The sequence below is a fragment of the Lontra canadensis genome, unplaced genomic scaffold (assembly GCF_010015895.1).
Source record: "Lontra canadensis isolate GAN:19392208 unplaced genomic scaffold, GSC_riverotter_1.0 scaffold20, whole genome shotgun sequence".
NCBI classification, from domain to species: Eukaryota; Metazoa; Chordata; class Mammalia; order Carnivora; family Mustelidae; genus Lontra; species Lontra canadensis.
The window spans coordinates 20,694,507-20,718,556 of record NW_022631014.1 but is presented as its reverse complement, the minus strand read 5'-3'; positions in this window follow the sequence as shown (position 1 = coordinate 20,718,556).

The following is a 24,050-nucleotide window of genomic DNA, read 5'->3' as shown; positions in this document are numbered from 1 at the left end:
ACACAAGTTAGGTTATAAACGAGGGTGAGGGATACAGGTTAGATTCCTGTTCACATCTTGCCTCAGCCTTTGCAGATGCTGGTGAACCCCAGGTAGAGAGATTAACTGTGTATAGCCAGGCAGCCATGAACAGCAAATCACTCCCTCTACCACCAGGTTTCTGAGCCCATGAAGCCCTCCTCTTTTGGGCAGCCTCTGGGGGGCAGGGTCCTCTTTCCTTTTCTTCCAGATTAGATGAGTCCCTCAAGAGTTTTTTTGTGTCCTACTGAAACAGTAAAACTAGGGGAAAATGGTTTGATAGTTGATCTTTTCATAATCACCAAAAGGTAATGAAGCAGGGGCTATTTCTTTTAATGAAGACACATTGCCTGGAACCCACAATACTAGATGTAGGGCATATATTTTCATAAAATTACTTTGGAGATCATCTTGCTATATAAGTTACACCATGCAAAATAAAGTCAAAATCCTTCAGTGAAACAGAGGTGACCCACTCACAGGCATGATGAAGTATGTGCAAAGTGTGACCAGGCACGGAGGAGCCAGGCAAGGAAGGAATGCCAATGCTGTGTCAGTGCTGGTCAGAAAAGATTTCTAAAAATTGGAGTTTTAACTTGAATTTTGAAGGATGGATGGGGGACCTGCAGGCTGACAGGAGGAAAAGGAGAAATTACAAGCAGACAAGAGTAAGGGGCATGTCTCAGGCAGAGGCAGTGGCAAGGGAGAGGACACAAAGGCATGAAGGAAGGAGTAATAAGGAGTTTGGTGTTGGTGGAGTGTGAAAACTTAAAGATGGGAATATGGAAGAGGAGAATTTCTGGAGTGCCTGCTTTTGCTACCTACTGCTCAGCCCTATCCCTGTAACTGATAGAGACTTCATGAATGGTTTGCAGACTTGTTCCCATAATTTCAGAGGATAGTAATGTCTTGGTGCGTCTTTGGGTCTCCAAGAACCTTGAAATGATGTTGGTAACATTCAGGTTGGAATTTTAAAGAGGGGTTGGAGGCTGTTGGGTCAAATGTTTTCAAAAATCATTTCACACATATTCTAATTATGATGAAATTGTTATGGAAAGAAATTTTACTTCATTAGATATTGTGAATGATGTGACATATTTGATTTGTAACAAGCCCAAATCAGAGTTTCTTACACTGAATAACATGATGCTTTTTGAAGGCTGATAATGCAGAATGCTGTTCGTAGGTGTGCATAACATTTCATCTGCCTATAAATGAGCCCATCAGTAACAATGTACCTACAATGCCCCATCAGGCCTGTTGATAAAGAAGCCCCCAAGTGGAGATTTGGTCAGTTAAGTTCAAGTCAGTGGCATTTCTTGGTTTTAATAGATAGTAATAAGGAGAATAATGTTATTTTTTTGTTGCAATTCATTTAGTTTTTGTGAAAAAAATTAAGATAACCTATAAGCCTAAAAAAGAGACTTCAGAAGACATTCATTGGAGTACATTTTAACATTGTGCTCTTGAATTCCATTGAGATATGAGATATTTTCTGTTTAGTCTCTGGTGAGAACAATGCTTATATTATGTGGTTCATTTAGAACACAGTAGAAGAAAATTAACTATCTTTCCTGAAAACAAATATATGTGTTCCTTCTTATACAATAAGGTGATCAATAAGTACTTCCTTTTACATTGGCTGCAAAAACTTACCATTAATCACAATATTTATATTAGCTCAGTGTTCCATATATTTACATTCTATTATTACTCTTTTTGTAGTTCTATTTACATACCAACAACATGACTATGAGTTTCTATTAAAACTGAGTTTAAGATACTAGTTTTCTTCTTCTTTTATAGGGAGTGGTACTGTCAACTGCTTCTAATACAAATATGATCTGAATGTTACTGTGAAACCCACAATCATTTGCCCATGAGGAATCACACCAGTGATTTCCCCTAGTAACATATATATAGGGCTAGCCGGCATCTACTGCTGGAGAAGAGATTTGAAAAGGAAGGTAAGGAGGCACTTGGGTAGCTTCATTGGTTAAGTGCCTGCCTTTGGTTCAGGTCATGATCCTGGAGTCTGGGGATCCAGCCCTGTATCAGGCTCCCTGCTCAGTGGGGAGTCAGCTTCTCTCTCTCCCTCTGCTCTCTCATTCTGTCTCTCACTCTCTCTCTCTCTCTCTCTCTCAAATAAATAAATAAATAAATAAACAAATAAATCTTAAAAAAAAAAAGAAGAGGATAGAAAGCTATTAGGAAACTTTTTAAGGTTTTCATGATGGCATGATGGCATGATGGCAGCCCTTATAGCTAAAGCTGATTACAAGAAAGAACGCAGATTAACTTCAAGAGTTTTCTGGGAGATAAAATACCAATACATACACTTTAAATATGTGATGAGAATAATAACTTTTAAAAAATACTTTGGGGGGCGCCTGGATGGCTCAGTGGGCTAAGCCTCTGCCTTCGGCTCAGGTCATGGTCTCAGGGTCCTGGGATCGAGCCCCACATTGGGCTCTCTGCTCGGTTAGTGAGCCTGCTTTCCCCTCTCTCTGCCTGCCTCTCTGCCTACTTGTGATCTCTCTCTCTCTCTGTCAAATAAATAAATAAAATCTTAAAAAAAATACTTTGGGGGGGTCTTGAAATTTATCAAGTCCAATCATTTCTTTTTATATATGAGAAAATTAAAGAATCAAGAGATTAAATGACTTTCCCTGGATCACCCAGATAGTTCATAGCTGAGCAAGACTGGAATTTTTTGGAACATTGTTTTTTGTTTGTTTGCTTGTTTTGTTTTGTTTTTCAAATATCACAAATCACCAACCAAGCATTTGGGAATTCTGCTTTGAGGCAAATTTAAGGATTAGTGTATCTTTGGTTAGCTCTGGTCAAAATCACATCCTGATTGACACTGAGACTGTTCTGCATCAGAACTATAATAATAAAAGTGGAGCTAAATTTCTTCAATCATGAGAATCTGCTGATCTACAAACCAATAATGTTCAACTACCTCTGTGTTCATCTCATCAGGCCTTGTTAAGAAAGGTTGCATCTACCAAGCTAAGTCCAGTCTACCCAGTTGCGTATTATTAAATTAAAATGGAATTCAGGGGGCTCCTTGGTGGCTCAGTGGTTGAAGCCTCTGCCTTCAGCTCAGGTCATGATCTCGGGGTCCTGGGATCGAGCCCCGCATCAGGCTCTCTATTCAGCAGGGAGCCTGCTTCCCTCTCTCTCTGCCTACTTGTGATCTCTCTCTCTGTCAAATAAAAAAAAATAAAATACTTAAAAATTTTTTTTTTAAATGGAATGCAGGGCATTCAATGGTGTTCAGAGTCATTCTGTTCCATGAAGAAGCATCTTAGAAATTTTAGAAAGTTATAAACCCAGAGCTTTCAAATATCCACATACACTGACCTGATAACCTCTTATCTTTCCTAAAGAATAATAAAAAAATCAGAAGAAAATAACTTTATGTCAAATTCTCAAAGCCATTATTTATGATATTGAAAAATTATGAGAAAAAAAAGAAAGCATTTCTAACATGTGGTGACTTGATGGAACATTAAGCAGACAATAACATGTGTATAACATTGGGAAATGCAAGTAGTCATTGTCAAAAAGCAGAGAACAAAATAAGACAAAATATTAAATATTGTACCCCTGAATAATGAGGATTCAAAAATGAAGATACTTCCAAAAATGTTTTCTGTATGTTCCAATTTTTCTATATACAATATGCTTTTTCTAATAATCAGGAATTCGCTTACTGAAAAATAGATGAAAGGAAATGATAGAGGTGTTTAAAGTAGCTACAAAGCAGAAAATGCAAAGGAAAATGTGAACAGTTTTTAAAATGCTGTGCTTTTAATTTTCGGGAGCTGGGGGACCTAGCTTGAAGCCATTTATGTTCTCAGGATTACTGCTACTTGTGAATTCTGCTCTCGTTTTTAATTCATGAGAAAAAATTAGATTTTTAGTACTCACTGTCGACTTCTCATTTTCTGTGCTTCCCCCTTGCCCCTTCTGTCATCTTCCCACTTTCCTTCCCCTGCATCTCCCCAAGATTTGGAAACAAACTCCAACTGAAGTTTGGTTAGAAACTCAAGTCATTTGGGCATTCCATTTTGAAAAGATTAAATATGGTTCTAGGAAGCCACGTATTCTCATCAAAAAGATAAAAATGAAATAAACCCTTCCTGCTGTGTATTTTGAATTACATGATAAATCTGTTAGTTCTTCCTATTTATGCCTAATAGAAAGGAAACCTCAGGAAACAAATTTCCTTTACCGAGATTATTTTTAGATAATTAGGGGTATTAGATATTAATGTTGCAGAGGATACGTCATAAGTACTAGCTTTTCAGTGTGTTCAGCTTCATTTTCTTGTCATTTTTTTTTGGTGGCTTTTATTTTTTCCTTGTAGCTTTGCATGAATGTCACACCTATCTTCAAATACTTGGCGTATGTTATAAATCAGGTGTTGGCAAACTGCGTCTGTAAAGGATTGGACAGTAAATATTTTAGACTTTGTAGGCTACACACAGTGCCTTTTTTGGGGGGGTAATTATTTTTCTAATTTTTTAATTTCTTTTCAGCAGTATTCATTTTTTTTGTTTTTCTTTTAATCATTTTTTAAAATTTATTTTCAGCATAACAGTATTCATTGTTTTTGTACCACACCCAGTGCTCCATGCAGTCCGTGCCCTCTCCAATACCCACCACCTGGTTCCCCCAACCTCCCACCTCCCCACCTCTTCAAACCCTTCAGATTGTTTTTCAGAGTCCATAGTCTCACAGTGCCTTTTGCAACTACTCACATCTGCCAATTTCCGCCCCAAAGCCATCATAGATGATAGGTAAACATACAGGTATGACTGTCCGATAATAGAATTTTATTTATGAACATTAAAATTTGAATTTCATATGTTTTTGAATTTCATATGTTTTTTAACATATGAATTTCATATGTTCACATGTCATAAAATATTATTCTTCTTTTGCTACTTCTTCCACCATTTAAAAGTATTTTTTTAAAAGATTTTCTTTATTTATTTGACAGAGATCACAAGTAGGCAGGGAGGCAGGCAGAGAGAGAGGGGGAAGCAGGCTCCTCTCTGAGCAGAAAGCCTGACATGGGGCTCGATTCCAGGACCCTGGGTTCATGACCTGAACCAAAGACAGAGGCTTTAACCCACTGAGCCACCCAGGTGCCCCCATTTAAAAGTATTAAAACCATCCTTTGCTGGCAAAATGCAAAAAAACAGACACAGGCAAGAGCTAACTAGCAAGTCATTTTTTCCCTACACCCGCCACAAATAAAGTAAGAACAAAGTGATGGCGGGGGGTGTGGATCAGGGATTCTGCTGAGTAAAAATTTTGTCCTGGTTCTCAACCTGGTATTCCTCAGATCTTTCATTGCATTGTTACCTGGGCACACCCACAAGAGGCCATCCTAGTAAATACCTTTACTCTTGATAGATTTTTAAAAAGCTACAATTCTTCACAGCTACTCCTAAAGATGGAGATGTAAGAGAGAATGTCTACTTTTCCATTCAAGCTGGTCTTGTAATTTACTTTTGTCAATAGAATGTAGCAAAAGAAACATTGTGCAAATTTAGCTGGTGTTTACCCACATCTCCCCTTATTCATGGCCTGGGCCATCATGGGAACATCACTGTAGAGTTTGCTGGAAGATGAGATACCTCATGGCAAATAAATGAACCATTCCAGCAGATGTACAGTTTTCCAGTCCCCAGCCAAATGAGCAATTGACTAAGGACAGGTCAGTAAGTTTGACTGAGATCTGATAAGGCTCAGGTCAACAGAACTAACCTTATAGAGCCCTGCCCTGTTTCCCAATACACAGATTTCTGAGCTAAACATTTGTTTAGTCCACTGAATTTTTGAGTAGTTTGCCACCCAGGAAAAGCAAACAGATGCCTCCTAGTTTCTTCCTATTATGCAAAAAAAATATTCATGGAAGCATCTAAGTGGAAGGTGAAGGGCTATGCCGTATGTAATTCCTCTAGGTTGTATAGAAAGGGTCATGAGAAAAACAGTGAATTTTGTAGAAGAAAATAAAACATTAAGAGATTTAGTGAGGGAACTACTCTACCTTCTATATTTCAGGCATAGTTTTAGGTAATTGATTCCTAATCTCAAAAAAGTTCTCCAAGGCCAGGATAACCAAGGAAGCTATGTATTTCCTTTAAATTCAAATGGGTAACTGGAAGAGTAGGATCCAAATACTGCCCTATTTGATTTTGTAGCCCCTTCTAAAACACCATGTTCTTAGAAACATCAAAATGTAATTTAGATTTAGTACCTGGACATAAAAAGACCTTGAGTATTGACTGTGTTTATAGATTTAAGAACTTTTTTAAAGTTTTTAATTTATTTATGTAGTCATCCAACATGGGACTTGAACTCACAACCCCTAGATCCAGTCGCATGCTTTTCCAACTAAGCCAGCCAGGAGCCCCAAGACTTTTTGTTTTGTTCTTTTGATTCTGAAGGGATCTTAGAAAATGGCTTATTGCATTAAAGATGATGAATAGATAAAACTTGCTGTTCCTTCACACAGATGAACACTTGCTAAAATGATATTAAAATGATAAACTCCACATGCTTAAACCCAGGAGAATAGACATTAGCAGATAAAAGAGGCCATCAAACTTACACAAGAAGGAAAGTGATAACAAGTGCAGGGATCAGGGAGACCCAGAGGCCGGAGAAGGCATGGAATGGGAGAAGAAGAGAAGCCATGACTTCTAGACTTCCAGAGTGGCTTGAAACTTAGAAACACTTGTTTTGATAGTGGGTAGAAGTGAAAAATGTACCCAAAATCATATAGGGTCTTTGAAAAACTAAAGATGAGATCACCGATGCCCCACTACTACCTCCTCTTTAGAAGCAGAATCCCCAGCAACCAATATCCACACTCCACATCATAGGAGAAAAGAACAAAGCATTTATTTCTAGCAGAACTGAATGGCCTCAGAGAAAAGGCTTCAAAATTCAGATAGTTAGGAGCCTCAACATAATTAACCATGGCTAAATTGTCCAGTCAAATAAATTCCCCATCCATGTCCACAGATCCCCAAAGTCAGTTTTTTATTTCCTTACTCTCAAAGCTTACCTGACAGTTAAGATCACAGACTATTTGAACAGCACCAAATAAACAAACAGAAAATATAATTTTGATTGAGGAGTTAATTTAGGAAATATAAAATGATGGTTAAAAAAATTAATATACTTAATATAAGAAGATATTTGTTTGAATCTGAAAAATAAAGATATTATGAAAAAGGAGAAAAAACTTTTAAAAATTAAAAACATGAACATTGAAAATCAAAATCACCTGAGGGATTAGAAAACAAATCCCTCCAAGATGAGAACAAACACAGCTGCAACATGACAGACTGTACCAGTCTAGAAAGCCCATTATCCAATAAATAGGAATTCCAAAGAAAGAGAAAATATTAAAGAAAACTTAGAAGATAATTCTCTATATCTGAGGGACACACATCTCCTAGTTGAAGGATCCACTTAGTGATCAGCCCAATAATTGAAAATTATACCCATATTTTGGTGCATGATTTCAATATTTTGTAACATGAAAATAAAAAATAGTTTAAATATTTGGCTAGGAGAAATTGTTATTCAACAAAGGACCAAAAGGCACCAAAGGCTCAACTTATTCAATAGGCAACATTACACAAAGGTTGACAATGCCATTTGTAACTCTGGTATAAAATATTTTATCCTGAAATACAGGTGAATTCCCAATGAAATATGAAGATAGCAGATATTTTCTTTGGAAGGTGCTTGATAAAGTACACAGTGAAAGAGTAAAACACAGCAAAAGAGCAAAAAGAGATGGAGTTTAAGATTGGATTCAATCAGAAAAACAGTGAAGAGAGCCTCAGAATGCCAGGTGCTCTGCAAGCAAAAGAAAGCTAGACTAATATTGAAGTAGGAGACTTGGGGCCCCAAGAAGGTGTTTCCTAGGACATCAAAGGAGTATATATTTAGTGGATGGAATTTCAAGTAACTATGGGGGAAGAAGTACAATACCAGTACAAGTAACCCACATAAGAAGATATAGGATATATGATACCTATGACCTAGCGTCAATGATTTCCTTCACATAACCTGTCTTGGCTACGTTTTCATATATGTCATTTCCAGAAGCTGATACATAATAAGTAAAATTATGGAAAAAAGGGTATATTATGTAAATATGTTGAGAAAATATGCTGAATAATACCCAAGCTACAATTTTTTAAAAATTGTTGCCCATTAGGAATAATAGTAGTGACCAGAAGAGAAAGGGAAAGGAAAAGAGAAGGAAAACTATTGATTTCATTATATGTCCTTGTATACCATTTATTTTTTAAAAAATCATTTGTGTATTTAGTAAAAATGTGTGAAAAAATCAATACATAATTAATATAGGAGCACCTGGGTGGCACAGTCAGTTATGCATCCAACACATGGTTTTGACTCAGGCTATGATCTTGGAGTCCTGAGACTGAACCCTGTGCCAGGCTCTTTGCTCAGAATGGAGTCTGCTTGGGATTCTCTCTGCCTCTCCCTCTGCCCCTCCCACTCGAGCTCTCTATTTCAAAAAAAAAAAAATATATATATATATATACACACACACACACACACATATATATATATGTAATTAATGTAAACATCAAAAATAGAAATCAAGTAATGTTGTACAATAGGGAAATTGAGACCCTAAAATGTTGAGTGACTTTTAAGTAGCGATTTAGAGGGGCTCCTGGGTGGCTCAGTGGGTTAAAGCCTCTGCCTTTGGCTTGGGTCATGATCCCAGGGTCCTGGGATCAAGCCCCGCATCGGGCTCTCTGCTCAGCAGGGAACCTGTTTCCCCCTCTCTCTCTGCCTGCCTCTCTGCTTACTTGTGATTTCTGTCTGTCAAATAAATAAATAAAATATTTTTTTTAAAAAGTAGCGATTTAGAAAGTTAGAGGCAGAGATGTGCCCGCAACCCATATTTTAAACCACTAGTCACCAATCACAAAGTCATCTTCCCATTTAAGAAAAATGGTGTGGAAAATGTTACTGCTAAGGATTTATTATATCTTATTCTTTATGAGAAAGTATAAAAAGAGGACAAGCCATGATTTTAAAATTTGACAAATACTTAGATATATTATAAACTTTGTGATAAAATATCAGTAGAGAACACCCATTAAATACATTTTTGGTGAAGAAATAGTGCTCAATAGATAGTTCAGGATAATGTTTTTTGTTGTTGTTGTTGTTGTTGTTGTTCCTAAAAAAGTTAGCATCCATAAAAAAGTGATGTCATTTATCTCTTGAGAGGCAGCTTTGCAACAGGTTTTGTTCAATTATGTGAGGCCTGCAATTTAGTAGAAAAGAAGACTTACTCAGTAAATATCCCAATATTTTTAATGGATATTTGCATCTATGATGGAAAATTTTACAAAAGTGTGTTGAAACCAGAAAATCCTCAATTTGTTTGTAATACAATTTAGGATACTAATAGCACATGGTCACCCTTGATATGGTATCTTAGGTCTGACTCCTCAGAAACAAGAGCTGGGACAGGAACTCTTATTCAAGGCACCTAGAAGTGTACTCAGGGGAAAGAAAGTGAAAAAAGCAGGATAAGGTGTGGTAGGGAAGAAGCTCTGGAACAAGAATTGTACCACAGAAACTATCCCACTCTGAAGGAAGTCTTTTCTTTAAACAGCCATAAAAGTAAGTCACTGACCAAGGTGAGGTGGGGACTTTGGGCCAGGCCAGGGGCTTCCATTTGATCAACAAGGCAATTTTCAGGTCAGAGAAAGGAGTGGCTGCGAGGCTTTAGTAGCCACAACACAAAGAACTGGAAGCCAAATAAAATAAGATGGTAAATGTAATCTAAGCGGGTCACCAATAGCATCCACCAACATTGGTTTCTAGGAAAAAGAGATTTCTAATCAAACAAACCATGTGAACACAAGTTTTGTATAGTTGTATCTGAAGACTGCCACCTTCTATTCTGTTTTCTTAGAGCTTATTTATAGGTTTTCCTGTTTTTAGAAAATCATGAATAAAACCACAGTCTCTAAACGGAAAGCAAACTCTAATTCTACTCAAGTAATACATAGGCAAATTATTCTCCTATTTCATTCAGTGTAAGACTCTAACAGGTCTGACCTCCTTCTAGCAAGCTATATTGTGCCACTCCCATGTATTTTGTTTTTTAAGATTTTATTTATCTATTTGTCAGAGAAAGAGAGAGAGAGCACAAGCAGGGGGAGTGATACGCAGAGGGAGAAGCAGGCTCCTCACTGAGCAGAGAGCGTGACTTGGAACTCGATCCCAGGACCCTGGGATCATGACCTGAGCCAAAGGCAGACACTTTACCAACTGAGCCACCTGGGCATCCCACTCTCCCATATATTTTAAATCACACTTTTTCCTCTCCTCACTTTTTGTCATCTATTAGGAGAGCAATTGTTTTAGAATCTTCCCTTTACTGCTCAGTGAGTTAACCCCAAACTGTCCTCTATTTTCCTGATGTGTTTCATATTTCATTTCCATGAGAACAAAAACACATTTACTGTGGAGGGCTTTTACCTTTTCTTCTGCTTTTGTTTTAAAATTCGTTTACAGTTGTTTCAACTTTTATAAAGCCTAACATTTAAAAAATTAATTATCCTAGTAAATATATAGACAGTTATTCCACTTCTAAATAAAGAACAATTAATTTTTTTTTTTTTTTACCGAGAGAGAATGTGCCTGTGTGAGCATGGGGAGGGGCAAAGGGAGAGGGAGCGAGAATCCTAGGGAGACTCCCAACTGAGTATGGAGCTTGACAGTGATCCCACAACACTGGGCTCATGACCTGAGCTAAAACCAAAAATCGGATGCTTAGCTGTCTGTGCCACCCAGACATCCTATGGGCTATTAACTTTGAAAATGGTTCTCTTTTTCTGCAATTGAAGTATTCTAAGTTTTTAAATCCATTTAGTACTGTTGTATTTATATGGTGATGGTTTATGACTTGAAAAAAATCCTTGAGCTACACAATAATCCTATGAAAAACAAAGTGGAAATTACTGTCTCCATTTCCTGATGATGAAACCAAAATGCGGAGAAATGAAATATTTCCAAATTATCTTGCTAGGAAGTCAATACATTATTTGAGGAATGATTTTTAAAAATATCTATCCCAGCATTCTTTCCACTATATTGTTTTGTCCTGAATTTCGTGGGTTAAATTTTGGCTATGTTCAGGGTTCTCCAGCAATATTTATTGCACAAATCAGACAATGGACATATTCTTTATTTAAGAAATATCTATGGTTTTATATTTCAGGAATCCAGGAGACTCTACCTAGTTAGTTGATTTGGCTTTTAAATCTGAGCCACAAGGGGCGCCTGGGTGGCTCAGTGGGTTAAAGCCTCTGCTTTTGGCTCAGGTCATGATCCCAGGGTCCTGGGATTGAGCGCCACATCGGGATCTCTGCTCCACGGAGAGCCTGTTTCCTCCTCTCTCTCCCTGCCTGCCTCTCTTGCCTACTTGTAACCTCTGTCTGTCAAATAAATAAATAAAATCTTTAAAAAAAAAAATCTGAGCCACAAGACAGAAAACTCACCTTAGTGAACCAAAACTCACTGAGGCTGAACTGGGATTCTATAAATCCTAGAACTGCTTTAAGTTCTGAGTTTCTGTGCTTAAAACAAATTTAAAAGGGCCCAAGATGGTGGAGGAGTGGGGAACTCCTTTTCAAGCAGTTCCCTGAATTTAGCTAGAAATCTATGAAGCCACTCTGAACACCCATGAAATCAGTTTGAGATGTAAGATTATACACATCTGGACCTCTATGGGGGCAGAGGATCATCTGTCCAGAGGTACAAAGGATGGAGTTTGGATAGCACAGATATCTGAGGATACACAGAAGGGGGAGGGAGTCACCAGAAGCTAGCCACTGGGAAGTAATACCCCAGTGCAAAAGCATTGTGACCAGGGGACCAACAACAACTTGAAGACCAGTGGCTATGAGACAGGGACTGATAACAGTGCTCAAACAGAACAAAAGGGCTTAAGAAGCAAATGTTGGGACCCAGCATCCACAGGTGCAGACCTAAGCCCACAATACTGGACTGGCCACAGACACCACCACCCACACCCAAAAGGACCTGGTTTGGACCAGAGCCCATCTGGACTGGGATTACTCATGGTTTTGGTGGCACAGGGGTACAGAGACAAGTGGAGACCTGGGTCTACCACTGAGAGGATCGCTGGGGGTCCACACTGCTTGTGGGAGGCTGCAGTTTTCAGCAGCGCTTACAGAGGGGTGTCAGTGTGTTCTGGAGGATTCAGAAAGGAACAGACTGTGTCTGCTCTCTGAGGCAGAGGTTGGGGTGTAGACAGTTTACTTCACTCTGACCCTCCAAAAAGTTATGAAAAGGTGCAAGAGAACAAAAGCCTCCAAAGACCAAAAGCAAAACAAACAAACAAACAAAAATGGTTTCCACAGAGCCAAGACCCTTGACAGGGGACAGGCAACTCCATCCAAGCAGGATTGACTGAAAAACAATGTAGCAGGCCCCTCCCCCAGAAGACAAGCTGAAAGAACAAGAGGTCAATAACCACATGGTCCCCATAAAACTATGAAACCCCAACACCAGGGGAAAAGTGTATATTAACCTCCTGGTGTTGCCTCAGGGCTTGTGTATTTCTTAGATACAACTTTTTTCTCTCTCTCTTTTTTAATTTTTAAAATTCTTTCACATGTTTTTTGCTTTTTTAAAAACCTACTTATCATTTCAACTAGGTTTAATACAGCATATTTCATAGTAACTTTTTAACTTGAACTTTTTTATACATTTTTTCTTTTTTTATATATGTAGATTTAACCTTCAACCTAGTACATTTTTCCCTATTCAATACTACCTTCATATATACACCAGTTTTAATTTCCCTGTATCTCTGGAAAGTAGAGTTCTCTAACAAAAAGAACAAAATAAACCCAGGAAGAACTGAAATATTCTTCCTCACCCACATCGAGGGTTATAGCTACTTCTTGTCAATCCCCCACCTTTATTTTGGGCTCCTTTTTTTGTTTTTGTTTATTTTTTATTGGTCTTTTTGTTTTTGTCTTTGCATTTTATAAATCTTACTCTTGGGTCTCATTTTGACTGTTTTGGGTTTTTTGTTTTTGTTTTTGTTTCTGTTTTTGGTGGTGACTTCGGATTGCTCCAAACCTTCCCAGGGTGCACCTTGTCTGGATTGTGGTTGATATTTTCAACTGTACATCCCCTCAACCACAACTCAACAGAATGACTAGGAGGAGGAACTCCCAACAAAGAAAAGACCTAGAGATAATTGCCTCTCCTACAATGCTAATGGGTATGGATCTAAGCAAGATGTCAGAAATAGACTACAAATTTAGAGACAATAGTTAGGCTGGAGAAAACTATTAATGACAACATAAATTCTCTAAGGGCATAAATGAGAACAGATCTGGCAGAATTTAAAAATGTTATCAATGAGATACAATCTAACCTAAATACTCTAGGGTGAATGAGGCAGAAGAATGAATTAGTGATCTTGAAGACAAACAAATAGAAAAGAAAGAGAAGGAGGAGGAGGCCTGGAACAAAGAACTTAAAATCCATGAAAACAGAATTAGAGAAATAAAAGACACCGTGAAACTTTGCAATATCAGAATTATTGGGTTCCCTGTGGGGGTGGAGATAGAGATAGAGGACTAGAAGATATATTTGACTAAATCATAGCTGAGAACTTCCCTAATCTGGAGAATGAAACAAGCATTTGCCTCCTAGAGGCAGAGAGGACCTCTCCCAAGATCAAGGAGACCAGACCAATGCACCGGCAGGTAATAGTAAAATTACATAGAACCAAGAAACACGTATTAAGGGCAGTTGGGGGAAGCAATTCCTTACATACAGAGGAACATCAGAAGAATGTCAGACCTGTCCACAGAGACCTAACAAGACAGAAAGGGCTAGCAAGACATAATCAGGGTACTAAATGAGAAGAATATGCAGTCAAGAATTCTTTGTCCAGCAAGGCTGCCATTCAGAACTGATGGAAAGATAAGGAACTTCCAGGAACAGCAGAGACTGAAAGAATATGTGACCACTAAGTCAGCCCTGCAAGAAATATTAAGGAGGGTTCTATAAAAGGAGAAAGCTCCCAAGTGTGATGTAGAACAGAAATATATAGAAACAATCTATAGAAACAAGGACTTCACAGGTAACATGATGACAATAAAATCTTATCTTTCAATAATCACTCTCAATGTGAATGATTTAAATGCTCCCATGAAATGGCACAGGGCTGCAGATTGGATAAAAAGACAGGACTTATACATATGCTGTCTACAAGAGACTCATTTTGAACCTAAGAATACATCCAGACTGAAAATGAGGGATGGAGAAATATCTTACATGCCAACAGACCTCAAAAGAATGCTGGGGTAGCAATTCTCATATCAGACAAATTAGATTTTAAGCTAAAGACTATAGTCAGAGATATGGAAGGACACTATATCATTCCTAAAAGGTCTATCCAGGAGAAGTGAGTTGGGGGAAATTAGAGGGTGAGATAAACCATGAGAGACTGTGGACTCTGAGAAACAAACTGAGGGTTTTGGAGGGGAAAGAGGTGAGGGTTGGGTAAGCCTGGTGGTGGATATTATGAAGGGCATGTATTGCATGGAGCACTGGGTGTGGTGCATAAACAATGAATTTTGGAACTCTGAAAAGAAATAAAATAAAACATTGAAAAGAAATAAAATAAAATAAAAAGTTCTATCCAACAAGAGGATCTAACAATTGTAAATATCTATGCCCCCAACATGGGAGCAGCCAACTACATAAGCCAACTGTTAACAAAAATAAGGAGACATATTGGTAATAAAAGTTAATAGTAGGAGACCTCAACACTCCACTCTCAGCAATAGACAGATCATCTAAGCAGAAAATCAACAAAGAAACAAGAGCTTTGAATGACACCCTGGACCAGATGGACCACATAGATATATACAGAACATTCCACCCTAACACAACAGAATACTCATTCTTCTTGAGCACACATGGAACTTCCTCCAGAATAGACCACATACTGGGTCATAAATCAGATCTGAACCAATACCAAAATATTGAGATTATTCCCTGCATGATATCAGATTACAGTGCTTTGAAACTGGAACTCAATCACAAGAAAAAGTTTGGAAGACATTCAAACACTTGTAAACCAAAGACCATCCTGCTCAAGAATGTTTGGGTCAACCACGAAATCAAAGAACTTAACCAATCATGGAAACCAATGAGAACGAAGGCACATTGATACAAAACCTGTGGGATATGGCAAGGGCTGTCCTAAGAGGGAAATACATAGCCACCCAAGCTTCACTTGAAAAAATTGAAAAATCCCAAATACAAAAACCTAATTATACCTTAAAGACCTAGAGAATCAACAACAAACTAAACTAACCCATGTATGAGAAGGGAAATAATTAAGATTAGAGCAGAGATCAATGAATTAGAAAACAGAAATATGGTAGAACACATTAATGAAACCAGAAGCTGGTTCTTTATAAGAATTAATAAGATTGATAAACCACTGGCCAGACTTACCCAAAAGAGAAGGAAAGGAGTTAAATTAATAAAATTATGACTGAAAGGGGAGAGATCACGATTAACACCAAGGAAATAAGTACAATTATCAGAAATTGTTATCAACAGCTATATGACAAATTAAGCAACCTGGAAGAAATGGATGCTTTCCTGGAAACCTATAAACTACCAAGATAGAAACAGGAAAAAATTGATAACTTGAAAAAACCAACAACCAGTAACGAGATTGAAGCAGTGATCAAAAACCTCCAAAAATAACAAGAGTCCAGGACCTGATGAGTGGACTGAAGAGTCCAGTCCCCATTTCCACGGGGAATTCTACCAAACATTCAAAGAAACAATAACACCTATTCTCCTGAAGCTGTTTCAAAAATTAGAAACAGTAGGAAAACTTCCAGATTCTTTCTATGAGGCCAGCATTACCTTGATCCCCAAAACAGGCAGACTTCATCAAAAAGGAGAATTTCAGACCAATATTCCTGATGAATATGCATGCCAAAATTCTCAACAAGATCCTAGCTAACAAGATTCAACAGTACATTAAAAGGATTATCCACCATGGCAGATGGGATTTATCCCTGGGATACAAGGGTGGTTCAATATTTGCAAATCAATCAATGTGATAGGACACGTTAATAAGAGCAAAGAGAAGAACCACATGGTCCTCTCAATTGATACAGAAAATGTATTTGCCAAATACAGTTTCCTTTCCTGATTAAAACTCTTCAGAGTGTAGGGACAGGGACAGTCCTCAATTTCATAAAATCCATCTATGATAAACACACAGTGAATATCATTCTTAATGGGGGAAAATCTGACAGCCTTCCCCTTGAGATCAGGAACACAACAAGGATGACCACACTCCCCACTATTGTTCAACATAGTACTAGAAGTCCTAGCAACAACAGTCAGACAACAGAAAGAAATAAAACATTCAAATTGGCAAGGAACTCTCTCTTCACAGATGACATGATACTTTACATGTAAAATGCAGAAGACTCCATCCCCAAATTACTAGAATTCATACAGCAATTCACTAATGTGATAGGATGCAAAGTCAGTGCAAAGAAATCAGTTGCTTTCTTTTATATACTAACAATGTAACTGTAGAAAGAGAAATTAAAGAATTCATTCAATTTACAGTAGCACCAAAAACCATAAGATTACCTTGGAATAAACCTAACTAAAGAGGTAAATGTTCTATGCTCTAGGAACTACAAAACACTCATGAAAAAAAATTGAAGACACAAAAAGATGGAAAACCACTCTATGCTTATGGATTGGAAGAATAAACATTGTTAAAATGTGTATGCTGCCCAGAGAAATCTATACTTTAGATGCCACCCTGATCAAAATATCAACAGCAATTTTCAAAGTGCTAGAAAAAACAATACTAAAATTTGTATGGAACCAGAAAAGACCCATAATAACCAAGAAAATGGTGAAAAAGAAAACCAAAACTGGGGGCTTCACGTTGTCTGATTTCAAGCTATTTTACAAAGCTGTGATCACCAAGACAGCATGTACTGGCACAAATAGACAAATAGATCAATGGAACAGAATAGAGACCCCAGATATGGACTCTCAACTCTGTGGTCAACTAATCTTTGACAAGGCAGGAAAAAATATCCAATGGAAAAAAGGCAGTCTTTTCAATAAATGGTGCTGGGAAAATTGCACAGCTATATGTAGAAGAATGAAACTCAACCATTCTCTTACACCATACACAAAGATAAACTCTAAATGGATGAAATGCCTCAATGTGAGACAGGAATCTATTAAAATCCTAGAGGATATCATAGGCAGTAACCTCTTTGACATTGGCCACAGCAACTTCTTACAAGACATGACTCCAAAGACAAGGGAAACAAAAGCAAAAGTGAACTTTGGGACTTCACAAAATAAAAAGCTTCTGCACAGCAAGGGAAACAGTCAACAAAACAAAGAGGCAGCCCACAGAATGGGAGGAGATATTTGCAAATGACACTACAGACAAAGGGCTGACATCCAAGTTCTATAAAGAACTTCTCAAACTCAACACCCAAAAAACAAATAATCAATTCAAAAAATGGGCAGGAGTCATGAACAGACACTTCTCCAAAGAAGACATACAAATGTCTAACAGACACCTGAAAAATGTTTATCATCATTAGCCATCAGGGAAATCCAAATCAAAACCACATTGAGATACCACCTTACACTAGTTAAAATGGCAAAAATTGAAAAGGCATGAAACAACCAGTGTTGGAGAAGTTGTGGAGAAAGGGGAACCCTCTTACACTGTTGTCGGGAATATAATTTGATGCAGCCACTTTGGAAAACAGTGTGGATATTCCTCAAAAAATTAAAAGTAGAGCTACTCTATAACCCAGCAATTGCACTACTGAGTATTTACCCAAAAGATATAGATGTAGTGAAAAGAAGGGCTATATGTACCACGATATTCACAGCAGCAATGTCCACAATAGCCAAACTGAGGAAAGAGCCAAGATGCCCTTCAACAGATGAATGGATAAAGAAGATGTGGCCCATATACACAATGGAATATTACTCAGCCATCAGAAAGGATGAATACCCAACTATTGCATCAACATGGATGGAACTAGAGGAGATTATGCTGAGTGAAATAAGTCAAACAGAAAAAGTCAATTATCATATGGTTTCACTTATTTGTGGAACATAAGGCATAGCATGGAGGACATTGGTAGAAGGAAGGAAAAAATGAAAGGGAGGGGGAATTGGAGGGCGAGACAAATCATGAGAGACTATGGATTCCAGGAAACAAACTGAGGGTTTTAGAGAGTAGGGGGTTGGGGGGATGGATGGCCTGGTGATGGGTATTAAGGGGGAATGTATTGCATAGAGCACTGGGTATTATACACAAACAATAAATCATGGAACACTACATCAAAAACTAATGATGTACTTTATGGTAACAAACATAACACAATATAATAAATAAATAAATAAATAAATAACAAAGACAAATAAAATTTATTTAAAAAGACAAGACTTTTGTGCTATTTATATCATGGGCAAATCTCATAGGTGCATATTAGGAAAAGATCATGTCTAATTGAGCCATTTTAAAAGATAAATCTTCTAGATCAAGTCATAAGAAACCATAAATAGATACATATTTGAGCTCCATAGATAGGGTGGTGGGAAAAATTAAAAAGTGGTTTAAACAACTGTCCCAGTTTAGAAGAGGTAAGATGGGGTGAAAGAGAAGAATTGAAGAGGGCCTATGACAGCTCTTGAGATCTTTAAAACCAGATATGAAATTTCAGATATCCCCTTGACTTTGAATGGGCATGTGGAAAGACAGAATCAGCAATAAACTCCCATTATTATTTGTTCTGTGTACTCAAACAATATCAGTTGGTCAAAAATATACAAGCATATTTTCTTTTGCTTTGTGTGTGAACAGAACAATATTATATAGTCATTTGGTTTCAGAATTGAGACTGAGAAAAGACTTGCTTTTCACCTGCATGGCTATGCTTATGAAGCATGAATGCTAGCACGTTTTCCAACATTCTAATGCAGAATGATGTATCTGTTTATATAGGTCTCTCCAAGGCATCCTTACATGGGTGTATCTTATGTAGGTAATATATGTTTGGTATTTTCTTTTAAACTTTCATGCCAGAGCTTCATTTTTCCCCCAGAAAAAAAAAAATGATTTATTACCATAAAGTAACTTGTAGGCAGTCTCAAAATTTAGTGTAGTTTCTTCTTAATAATCATAACATCTCTTAGGAGACAATATTCAAAGGGGATTATTTAAAAGTTTTTAATAATTTCCCCCAAAATCTTATCGTATAATCAGGGTTTTACAAAAGGACTTTGATGTGTATATTAGATGGACATTTGGGAATAGTTTTTATACAAATGTACATACACATCTTCATGTCATAAACCTATAGTAAATGACAAGAAAAAAAATCCATATGTTCAAAAGTAATGAAAGAAGTTCCTGTGCATATTCTCCACATCTTCAGTGTGTTGTGTAAAAAGAATGCATCTACTGATGACTGGTTTGCTATGCAACATATTCTGCCACCAGGAGATGCTGTTTAGTATTCATTGTATGTTTCTCATCTCTAAGAGAAATTACAGGGGTGCCTGGGTGACTCGGTCATTAAGTGTCAGCCTTTGGCTCAGGTCATGACCCACATCGGGCTCCCTGCTGGACAGGAAGCCTGCTTCTCCCTCTCCCACAACTCCTTCTTGTGTACCCTCTCTTTCTATCTCTCTCTCTCTCTGTCGAATAAATACATAAAATCTTTAAGAGAGAGAGAGAGAGAGAGAAGTCACAGAAAGTTAATGGGGGAAGGAGGGAAGGAAGAATTGGGAGTGAAAATCCATATATCTGAGTAGAGGAGCTCTCATTATTTGAAACAGTAACCTTGTAAGATTAAGCCTAAAGATGTGAAATTAAAAATTTCCATTTTTACCTGACTTTTTTCATTTTGCATGGCTTCACATTTATAAAACACATTGGATTTTTTAATTATTGAAGAATTTTTGAGAGTTAAAATTTGTATATATTTAAAATGCACAATTTGATGATTTATTTATGCATTATGAAATAATCATTACAATCAAACTAACATGTCCATCGTCTTACAGAGTTGGGGTGTGTGTGTGTGTGTGTGTGTGTGTGTGTGTGTGTGTGTGTGTGATGAGAACACCAAAGATCTACACTCTTAGAAAATTTCAAGTATACAATAATGTATTGCTAATTATAGTCTCTTTGGTACATTAAATATTCAGAACTACTTTATCTGGCATAAATGAAACTATGTACATCTTTTCTTTTTTTAACCTTAGAGTCTTTATTGAGATTGTCAGTTCTCCTATTATTAGTAACTTTCTTTTTTTTTTCTTTTATTTGAACAGTTTTTTTTTTTAATTTCTTTTCAGTGTAACAGAATTCATTGTTTTTGCACCACACCCCATGCTCCATGCAATACATGTCCTCCCTAATACCCACCAACTGGTTCCCCCAACCTCCCACCCCCGCCCCTTCAAAACCCTCAGGTTGTTTTTCAGAGTCCATAGTCTCTCATGGTTCACCTCCCCTTCCAATTTCCATCAACCCCCTTTTCCTCTTCATCTCCCTATGTCCTCCATGTTATTTGTTATGCTCCAAAAATAAGTAAAACCATATGATAATTGACTCTCTCTGCTTGACTTATTTCACTCAGCATAATCTCTTCCAGTCCCGTCCATGTTGCTACAAAAGTTGGATATTCATCCTTTCTGATGGAGGCATAATACTCCATAGTGTATATGGACCACATCTTCCTTATCCATTCATCCATTGAAGGGCATCTTGGTTCTTTCCACAGTTTGGAGACCGTGGCCATTGCTGCTATAAACATTGGGGTACAGATGGCCCTTCTTTTCACTACATCTGTATCTTTGGGGTAAACACCCAGTAGTGCAATTGCAGGGTCATAGGGAAGTTCTATTTTTCATTTCTTGAGGAATCTCCACACTGTTCTTCAAAGTAGCTGCACCAACTTGCATTCCCACCAACAGTGTAAGAGGGTTTCCCTTTCTCCATATCCTCTCCAAAACATGTTGTTTCCTGTCTTGCTAATTTTGGCCATTCTAACTGGTGTAAGTGGTATCTCAATGTGGTTTTAATTTGAATCTCCCTGATGGCTAGTGATGATGAACATTTTTTTCATATGTCTGATAGCCATTTGTATGTCTTCATTGGAGAAGTGTCTGTTCATATCTTCTGCCCATTTTTTATATGATTGTCTGTTTTGTGTGTGTTGAGTTTGAGGAGTTCTTTATAGATCCTGGATATCAATCCTTTGTCTGTACTGTCATTTGCAAATATCTTCTCCCATTCCGTGGGTTGCCTCTTTGTTTTGTTGACTGTTTCCCTTGCTGTGCAGAAGCTTTTGATTTTGATGAAGTCCCAAAAGTTTATTTTGGCTTTTGTTTCCTTTGCCTTTGGAGACATATCTTGAAAGAAGTTGCTGTGGCTGATATCGAAGAGGTTACTGCCTATGTTCTCCTCTAGGAATCTGGTGGATTCCTGTCTCACGTTGAGGTCTTTTATCCATTTTGAGTTTATCTTTGTGTACGGTGTAAGAGAATGGTCGAGTTTCATTCTTCTACCTATAGCTGTCCAGTTTTCCCAGCACCATTTATTGAAGAGACTGTATTTTTTCCACTGTATATTTTTTCCTGTTTTGTTGAAGATTGTTTGACCATAAAGTTGAGGGTCCATATCTGGGCTCTCTACTCTGTTCCACTGGTCTATGTGTCTGTTTTTATGCCAGTACCATGCTGTCTTGGTGATCACAGCTTTGGAGTAAAGCTTGAAATCAGGTAACGTGATGCCCCCAGTTTTATTTTTGTTTTTCAACATTTCCTTAGCAATTCAGGGTCTCTTCTGATTCCATACAAATTTTCAGATTATTTGCTCCAGCTCTTTGAAAAATACCAGTGAAATTTTGATTGGAATGACATTAAAAGTATAGGTTGCCCTAGGCAGTATAGACATTTTAACAATGTTTATTCTTCCGATCCAAGAGCATGAAATGGTCTTCCATCTTTTTGTGTCTTCTTCAATTACTTTCATGAGTGTTCCGTAGTTCCTCGAGTACAGATCCTTTACCTCTTTGGTTAGGTTTATTCCCAGGTATCTTATGGTTCTTGGTGCTAGAGTAAATGGAATCAATTCTCTAATTTCCCTTTCTGTATTTTCATTATTAGTGTATAAGAAAGCCACTGATTTCTGTACATTGACTTTGTAATCTGCCACGTTGCTGAATTGTTGTATGAGTTCTAGTACTTTGGGGGTGGAGTCTTTTGGGTTTTCCATATAAAGAATCATGTCATCTGTGAAGAGAGAGAGTTTGACTTCTTCATTGCCAATTTGGATACCTTTTATTTCTCTTTGTTGTCTGATTGCTGTTGCTAGGACTTCTAATACTATGTTGAACAAGAGTGGTGAGAGTGGGCATCCTTGTCATGTTCCTGATGTCAACGGGAAGGCTGCAAGCTTTTTCCCATTGAGGATGATATTTGCTGTGGGTTTTTCATAGATAGATTTGATGAAGTTCAGGAATGTTCCCTCTCTCCCTATACTTTGAAGCGTTTTAATCAGGAACGGATGCTGGATTTTGTCAAATGCTTTTTCTGCATCAATTGAGAGGACCATGAGGTTCTTCTCTCTTCTCTTACAAATTTGTTCTATCACATTGATTAATTTGCGAATATTGAACCATCCTGGTAACCCAGGGATGAATCCTACCTGGTCATGGTGGATAATCTTTTTAATGTGCTGTTGGATCCTGTTTGCTAGGATCTTGTTGAGAATCTTAGCATCAATATTCATCAGTGATATTGGTCTGAAATTCTCCTTTTTGGTGTGGTCTTTGCCTGGTTTGGGGATCAAGGTAATGCTGGCTTCATAGAAAGAGTCTGGAAATTTTCCTTCTGCTTCAATTTTTTGAAACAGCTTCAGGAGAATAGGTGTTATTTCTTCTTTGAAAGTTTGGTAGAATTCCCCAGGGAATCCATCAGGTCCTGGGCTCTTGTTTTCTGGGAGGTTTTTGATCACTGCTTCAAACTCGTTACTAGGTGTCGGTCTATTCAGCTTGTCAATTTCTTCCTGGTTCAATTTTGGGAGTTTATAATTTTCCAGGAATGTATCCATTTCATCTAGGTTGCTTAGCTTATTGGCATATAAGTGTTGATAATAATTTCTGATGGTTGTTTCTACTTCCTTGGTATAAGTGGTGATCTCTCCCTTTTCATTCATAATTTTATGAATTTGGGCTTTCTCTCTTTTCTTTTGGATTAGTGTGGCCAATGGTTTATCAGGTGTCTCAAGGACTTTCGAGAATCTATAATCTTGGGGGGAGACCGTTCTGCCTAGTCCATGAACACTGGTTTCATTCGTGAGATTGGGAATATTTTCATGGAGAACTTGTTCCACTATATCTTCTAGACTTCTTTCTTTCTCCTCCCCTTCAGGGATTCCAATAATTCTGATGTTGGAATGTTTCATGGCATCATTTATTTCCCTGATTCTGTTTTCGTGGCTTCTAAGCTATTTGTTCCAGGCTTCCTCCTGATCCTTTCTATCTGTTTGTCCTCCAGATCACTAATTCTATCTTCTGTCTCAGTTACACTAGCTTTGAGAGAATTTAGATTAGATTGGAACTCACTGAGAGCATTGTGAACCTCATCCTTGGTAGCTTTCAGCTCTTGCCTAACATTGTAAACATAATCTCTGGTCACTTTCAGTTCGGCCCTAATCAATTCTGTTTGGTCATCCATGGCTTTCTCCAACCTAGCTATTGCCTGGATAATTGTTAGCCTGAATTCTCTTTCCAACATACTGTCTATGTTGATAGCCTTAGTTTTGTTGCAGAAGGCCCATCCTC